This window comes from Castanea sativa, chromosome 12 (genome assembly GCF_040712315.1).
Source record: "Castanea sativa cultivar Marrone di Chiusa Pesio chromosome 12, ASM4071231v1".
NCBI classification, from domain to species: Eukaryota; Viridiplantae; Streptophyta; class Magnoliopsida; order Fagales; family Fagaceae; genus Castanea; species Castanea sativa.
The window spans coordinates 44,755,325-44,764,009 of NC_134024.1; the positions used below are offsets into that span (position 1 = coordinate 44,755,325).

At 31.6% G+C, this 8,685-nt stretch overlaps 1 long non-coding RNA gene across 2 annotated transcripts; it reads right to left on the reverse strand.

Moving 5' to 3' along the window:
- Positions 1–335: 335 nt before the first annotated feature.
- Positions 336–6,748, reverse strand: LOC142619643 (uncharacterized). Of its 2 annotated transcripts, none has more exons than XR_012841531.1 (4): positions 5,630–6,748; positions 5,226–5,433; positions 4,179–4,228; positions 336–855 (listed from the first exon to the last, which is right to left on the reverse strand). It is a non-coding gene; the product is annotated as an uncharacterized LOC142619643 (long non-coding RNA). The 2 variants fall into 2 exon arrangements; XR_012841530.1 differs by having other exon boundaries at positions 5,185–5,433.
- Between the last annotated feature and the right edge of the window lie 1,937 nt (positions 6,749–8,685).

The following is an 8,685-nucleotide window of genomic DNA, read 5'->3' on the forward strand; positions in this document are numbered from 1 at the left end:
CCATGAATAGCGCTTTGGGGTCCATTTGGTTTCAATTTGCATGACATTTATGTTCCTTATCAATTAGATTTCATTTAAGGCTTAATCATAACTTGATGTATTTAAAATTTTTTATTTTCTTTTGGAATTCAGTATCTTACAATGATTTATTTGAATGTGAATCTTATAGCAGCCAAATGCTGATTAAAGAGTAATTCACACTGCAAATGTTTGATACTCCTTTGCAGCTTCAGCTTTGTGGTCATGCCACATTGGCTGCTGCACATACAATCTTTGAATGTATTCTATAGTGTGAAACTCAAAGAAAAAGAGGTGTCCTCCAACCAAACATTGCCTACTAAATGAATTACATGCAATTCCTGTCAACTTGATAGCAATCGCATTCATTGTTTTATTAATGAAAATTCACACACTAGCAACCATAAAGTTACAATAACAAAATACATTTTCTGCAATTGTCTAACATTAAAATAAAATTTTAATGTAGCTAACCCTGGTAATTATGCAGATAGGGTGAAATATTGACTAAAATCTATGAAATAATCAACTTTGTATAAAGAACATTACACTTTCAGATTTCAAAGTTCTACAGTTTCAATCCCTCTTTAAAAAGAGTAGAACAGGTAGGAGGGAAAACAAAAATTGAAAATTAAATTGAATTCTGTAGTTGCTATTTTTCCTTCTTCAATTTTTCTTCTTCTTTGATGCATTTTGTTTAGTAGCATTGTTTCGTTTGTGGAGCATTTGAATAGGCATGCTATCATCATCTCATTTTCCATCTTCAGCAAGAATGGAAGCTGCAAATAGAGAATTGCTGTCCTCTTTTGTCTTTCTTACAAATTCGTCTTTTGTGTCCTGTAATAATTCACTTAAGTAAAATGTGCTTCAAAAATTCACAAGCATCTAATAAATCCTTAAACAATAGGTTACAGTTCTCTTATAAACGAAGTTAATATTGCTTTTTTGTATTATATTGGCTTTCAAGGTATCATAAGAAGGTCTAATATATTATTTTTAATTTCATGAGAATTTCTTATGTACCAAGCAGATGTGCATAGTAACTAATATGCATCAGACTATGTAATATTATGACAAATTCAAAGGGTAACATTAATTATCAGGAAATTGTATTTTATATCTTCAAGTTTCTGCCCTCTATTTTAATGTTCACTTCAACTTTTGAAATGATCACTCCAATAAAAAACAATCTTAGTGTCTGAGCTTGTTATTTCTTTTTAATACAATGTCACACATCTACCTAATTTTGAGATATGTTCTCAAGGGATCACCCTAGATCCTCATATTTCAAGCCATGTAAAGAATGTTCTTGAAAACAAAACTCAATGGCCAACCTTACAGGCTTACAGCACAACTCAGCTCTACAGGGATCGATCAATACTTGTATGCAAATCCATAATGAACCCACTCAGCACTCAGCAAAATCCCAATGCAAGGGCTACCTATCTGATCTCCAAATTAGAGAGCCCCCAAGCACCAGCTTTTTATGATTGGTTAGTAGTAGGAAAGAAGAGAATGTAAGAACTCATAAATTTAAGAAAGTATACATACATACATCATGATTAACGCTTTTCATGGAATTCTACGTGTTTTTTGTAGAACAAAATTGTTTTTGAGCTTCTAATAATATTTAAGGCACTCAGCATGATGTACAACAGTTAATATTTTCAATAAAGGCTTGTTAATGCCAATCACTTCAAAAAACAAAAATGACAATGTGTGATATGGAGTCAGGTTCAATAACAATGCCAAAAGTCCAAAATTCCCCATAGCAGAAGATTAAGTCCAAGAACTCATTAACCAAAAAACAATTTAGTAAGCTTAGCCATATTCTGGCCCTGATGCATTGTAAGTGCCAACTCTGTCTCACTTGTAATATTATAAGGAAAAATTCCAATGTATAGATACAAAGAAACAATCTTTTAATTTCTGTCAGTAGAAACACTTTAAGAAGCAAAATTTAAATGTGGAAAAACCAAAACCAAACCTTTATGGAAAAACACCACCTTAAATTCTCTAAATTTGGTGGTTTGAATCTAAATGACTCTGATAGAGTAACTAATTGATAAGAGAAAGCATAGCTGATAGCTCAAAGGAATTCAGATGTCCTTAAAAGTATTATAAAATCTTTTATAGCTAACACTTAGCACTAACCAACAGAATCACTTACACCTCTGCTTGGGAAATCCAAATTGTAATGTAGATGCCCTAGATTGATGTTCTATTCTTAAATAGATAAAAAATGCATTGAACATAGTTAATAGTTGCAATTTTTAATACACAAACAGTATCTAAATTAAATACCTAAAAGCCATAAAAGAACAAAAGAACCTAAACAAAATTGGAAAAGAAAAATAAATACATATTTTTTTCCTTCCAAGTTACACTTTGCATCTTTTGTAGTTCGAATTCTAAGAATGCATCTTACAATCCCAGCCACCAAATTTCCACTATGGAAGTTTCAAATGTGTAATTGTCATAAGCACTATAGTGTCAAGCAAATTTTTATTAATAATTAAAAGCACATAATTCTTGCAATTCAAGCAGTTTTTTTTTTTTTTTTTTGATTAGTTGTAAATCAAATAGTTTTTTGGAAATTTTTACTAAATTGATGTCCAATGTTGAAGCGCATACATGCTAGAGGAATTGCATCTAAAATCTCGTTTTGGACAAATTTGACCACATCAATTAGTTAGAGTTATACGTTAGAGAACAGAATTGATGCTAAAATTCCTTCTTTTCACTAAGTATAGACAGTTCCTTCACTTCAGATAGACTATTATTTCTACATTAATTTCATAGTTTTTTTTTTTTTTAATATTGATTGCAACATTAATAGTTTTTTTAATTTCTACATTATTGCAACATAGGTTCCGGCTTCATTGATTAAGCCTATCAATGCTCTTATGCCTATCAAATATTGACATGCATGTTGGAAAAAGTCATACTTCAAAACTTTGAATCCCAGTCATTCCGTTGAGTTTACAAAAACCATAAGTGTCAATGTAACTTTGACAAAACACCAAAAAGAAAGACACAGATAGGTAATTTAAGAATTTACTTTGATCAAAACTCTATAAAAAAGAACTTATTAATCAGTATCATGTTTTATGAGTACATCAAGGGTGACATCCAAAAACCCCATATTTGCTTATCCCCAGGGGAAAAAATCACTAAGGTTATAGCAAATTTTGAGAAAATTAGTAATGTTTCAAAATAAATCACTCAATGCAACATGTATTTGAAGTGTAAATGAACCAAGTGTTGATAGTAAATTAGTAATCACCCTCCTACCTATTTTCACAATAAATTTATTAGAATTATTACATGCTTAGGGTTCAACATACGGATCGAATCTAATGATTGGAAATTGATATCGACATAAAAACTTCTACAAATGTAATAGTGATCAAAACAAAACAAAAAAACGGAAGTCCCAAAAATTTCCTAAATGAACCAATCTTTAAAATCTCTAAATTCTAAAATTATCCCAACACCAAAAGGAACCCCCAATTCCCATTTGCAAACAAAACCCAAAAAAAAGGGGGGGAAAAAAGAAGAAGAAAAAGGACTTTGGTGTGAGTTACAATTGGAAACTTGGAGACAACAACACTTACTTTCCTTTAGGAGAAGTTTAACTCAGATGAAATGCAAACTAAGCCAACTTCTTAATAGGAACATTAACATATTGGTAACACAGAAAACATCCCAAGTATGAAAGGAATATAATAGGACCATTTTCTTAGCATGAATGTCACACAACAGAAAAATTATTAGGAGAAAAGCAAAGTTCCTAAAGAGTGCCTTTCAATTATATCAAAAGGCCAATCTTAGGAGCAAAAGCACCAACATGAAGTACCACTATATATCTTTTGTTGAGGGAAAAAATAAAATAAAAACCCTTTAATTTCACAAATCCTCACAAACCCAAAAATCGTTCCACATGCAACCCTCAAAAAATGGAGAAAAAAAAGAACCCGAAATCAGATTTCAAATAAGGATACTAACTTGTTCTCAAGCCAAAAAAGATTTAAAAAAAAGAAGATGCGATCTTGTTATCAAACAGAAAACAAACATGCAACATTAATCATAGAAAAATAATATTACAATTATTCAAGAACAAAAATTTCACTAAAAGAAAGGAAAAAGAATTTACTTACATTTCCTTAGGAGTATGTGCTCTTTGCTTCCTCAATCTTTATTGTACCACCTTTAGGAAAAAAAAAATCATGAGATTGCAATTATATTTAAGCTCCTGATGGGCTAATAAATTACATAAAGAAATAATGAGGTGGAAAGAAACCCAATCAAATTTATAAATTCTTAATTAGGAACAGTTTAGACTCGTGTAATCCAAATTGAATTTAGAAACCAACAACACTCATACTAAAGCAATTATCAACATTAACAGATCAGTAAAACTAAATAAATTTAAACATGCATATAATGAACAAAGCAGAGATATGTGGCAGAGAAAGAAAGCAATAGGAGAAGAATTTAAGAAACAGGGCAGTTCACCTAATGTCCTAGATAAGGTTTCCTAACAATCACCATAAGGAGCTGTTAAATGAAACTGGTGCAATCAATTATAGTATAATTTGTACCAAGTTTCTCTACAATAAACTAGGAATTCAACCATATCTATACAGCAGATACACTTGCCAATGCAACTTGGATAGCGTTAGATCCAGAATTACCACTTCAAATAGTTATCTTCTTCTCTAATTTATTTCTCTCTTTTCAATTTCAATTTCAAATGAAGGTACATTCTTAACAGTACTCATAGTGGTTCAAGATTAATCTGGATAGTTCCAATGGCTTTAAAAAAGGGACCATTCAGAAACAACAAATGCAAAAACTTTAAAATTTAAAATAAAACTTTAGTGTAGTTTTGATTACTCAAAGGTTTGCGCTTTGAGTAAAAAAGCAAATCTTCATTTTATGTGAACTCAAAATCAAAGCAACCCAAATATTCAAAATCGATTCTAAATACCCAAAACATTGAGCCAAGCCAAATACCCTAAAAAAAAACTTCTTCTAACCAAAAGCCCTTAATCAAAACCAAACCTTGCCCAAAATACTAATCTAAATCATAATTTACCCCCAATTGATTCTCCAAATAAAAACCAAAAACCCTTAACTTTTCAGTTTAAAACAGAATTTTACCAGTAGCAATTTCGGTAGTCTGATAGTGGGGGGAGGCTTACAGTGATGATAGAATTTGTGATGGTGCCCCTCTCTCAATCCATAGCGCATTGACTTAACAGTCTAACGATTATTCTTCCTCTTCAAAAAAAAAAACTCCAATCGACCGATCTCTCTGCACTTTGTGTCTAACCGACTCTCTCTCTACCGTTCTCAAACTTTTGGCCTCTAAACCTTGATTATCCAAAGCCAATTATAGATACCCTAAAACTAAACCAAAATCAAACACAAAATTAATTGAATCCAAATAGTCCCAAAAGTTGTTAGTATACTGAGAAACTAAATCAAATCAAAACCTAATGTAACCCAAATACCTAAATACAAATCAACCCAACCAAGTTTCTCAAAACTAATTTATATTTCATACCCAGATCTAAGAAAGAATGGAAAAAAAAAAAAACCTTACCAATGGTAGTTCTCTCTATGTCCATATCTCAAATCCTCCGTGCACCTTTAGGTTATCGGTGCCAGTGCCGGTTCCGGTGGTCTAAGTCTGGCAAAGGACTGATGGTGGTGGGAAAATGATGGTTATAGCCGGCCAGCTGTATGAACTGTCTCCTTCTCATCTTCGTATCGCAAGCTTCTTTTCTTTTTCTTTTTTACCCTTCTCTATCTCTATATCGCAAGCCTTTCTTTTTAACCGGTTATTCTTTTGTTTATATACTGACAAACTATCAAACGGGGTCCAAATTGTGAAAAGAATATATCTTATTGCTTTTTAACTGACACGTGTCTAATTTTAAGACCGTCTGACTGTTTTAAAGCTGTGATAGAAAGCGTTTCCAAACAATGCACCGTTGTATACGTGTCTAAATTTTAGATAGACACTTTTTCCATTTGTCAGTTCTTCCTTAATCATAGGAACCAACTTTCTCTCAACTTCTGATATTATATATACTAGTGTTTAACCCGCGTATTGCGCGGGATCATTTTATGAATTAGAAAACATCAACTTAAAATAGGGAAGGGGGTGGATGGCTAGTTGTTCAGATAATGATGTTAATGTGTAGGCGTTCTTGTAAAAGACAAACATAACTTAGCATCATCACATGATCTAGAGAAAATGTTAATTGAAATCTTATAAGTTCTAACTAATTGGTTCAAGGTTTGTATTCAAGAACTACCTAAATAAAATTGATCAATTTTTTTAATAATAAAAAAAAATGCATGCATGATAATTATACATCTCAATAAATTTTTTTGGCTGAATTATTATTAAAAAAAAAAAAAATCACTTCATAAGCACTAAAAACCTATTATTTGAGAAAACCCAAGCAAGATATGCCAAGTATCCTCTATCATTGTTACATGAAAGCAAGGTTCTTGATGTATCCTAATTACACAGCATTTTATACGAGTATGTCTATGTCTATATGTGTAATGAATATTATGCTGGACGAACATAAATCATAATCAATGGTTACTACAGATTAGAAGGTTTATATATACAATTTGTTCATATCATAAAAAAAAATCTTGTAATCGTAAGTGAGGCTACTAAAGCAATCTGCTAACAATATTTTAATGTCACCTTTAAAAAAAAAACATGAAAATGTGTCACTGCTCTTGATTCTTCTAGCCACAACATCATCCAGTGCCCAAGCCATCAAGACCGCCCATGGCTTCTCATCAATCAAAGAAGCCACCATGCATGATATCCAGCTAGCTTTCAAGTAAAACCAACTCACCTCCAGGAAACTCATTGAGCTTTACCTTAAACAAATAAGCAGACTCAACCCAGTTCTAAAGGTTGTCCTAGAAGTGAACCCAGATGCACTATACCAAGCTGATAAAGCTGACCATGAGCGCAAGTTTAAAGCACAGGGGTTGCCCAAAATATGGAGTTTGGACCATTCATTCAACACACAATTTTCTGCAAGCCACATATATATATATATATATAGACACACACACACACACACACACACAAAATATCACATTCTCTCTAACAGTACCCATATTTACGATTCCACACCATCCAGCTGATTGCTTTCACATGTTAAAAAAATGGGGAAAATAGTACTAAGTTGAAAATTCCATATGATCATTGACAGATTGGCATAGCAATCAAATTGGTTCATTTTGCAAACTTTAAAGATTACTATTACTTATGAAGCACTACTAAAGTACTAATTAATACCACGTTTATGTCCCTTCTTCAACCTGGATTTTTGCCCAAAATATGGAGTTTGGACCATTCATTCAACACACAATTTTCTGCAAGCCATATATATATATATATATATATACACACACACACACACACACACAAAATATCATATTCTCTTTAACAGTACCCACATTTACTATTCCATATGACCATTGACAGACAGATTTTAAAATGGTCTTTAACCATGAGTAGATGTCCATATTTTATTGGTGTAGCAGCCCAAAAATAAACGTAATTATGCAGATAGAGTAGAATATTAACTAAAATCTAAGAGATAATCAACTTTGTATAAAAAAACATTACACTTTCAGATTTCAAAGTTCTACAATTTCAATCACTCTTCAAAAACAGCAGAACAGGTAGGATGGAAAACAGAAACTGCAAATTAAATTGAATTCTGTATTACACATTCTCTTTCTATTACACATTATGCTGTTAAATATGACAGCAAATCAACTTCTCAATTTCATAATGTCTTCCTTTATTTTAACTAAATAAGAAACTTTGGAAGTGTACTATCTTACATAGGTCAAAAGCAAATTTGAGAAGAGCTAGGATGGATGGATATTCTGTAAATCTCCAACAACAATAACATATTTAAAAACACTGCCAATAAACTGAACCTAATAGCCTGAGCAGTTCAAAAAATAATAGATACCAAGTCTAATAGAACAATTTTGAAATAAATATCAAGAAGGGAAAAAAAAATAGTAAGCATTCCAGTAAATCAAAAGAGAAATAATAGTAAAATTAAATACTAAGAAGGAAAAAAACAAAGGCAAGAATAGAAGTGGGTGTGCTAAATATGTTTAAAATCATGAAATTTAGTGTAAAGATAAAATTAATTCAGGTGTATTCTCTGACACTTGAGATCTAAATTAAAATTTCAAAATAAAATTTTAATGCTAAGATAAGAAGCTAGTATGGGGTAATTCTTCTGGATTACGTCATAAACAACCATCCAAACCCACAAAATGTCCATCCAACAGGTACAAAGTATCAGTCATCAATTCCAAGTGAAGATGGTTTTCTAGCACATATAGTGAAATACTTCAATTTAAATTATTCAGCCGAAATCGGTAAATAAAAATCATTACCCAAAACAAAAGCTCAATCACCCAATTTTTTTCCAACTCCCATTAAAAAATCTTATCAGATTAATATGGAATTAAAAAGAGTTGAAGTCAAATGGATAAGAATGATAGTTAGTCAGTCCTAACCTGTCAGCTTTATTCAGCAATGTTTCTTGAGAACACCTGGTGAATGCTATAAATCTGTCTAAACAGAGGTAA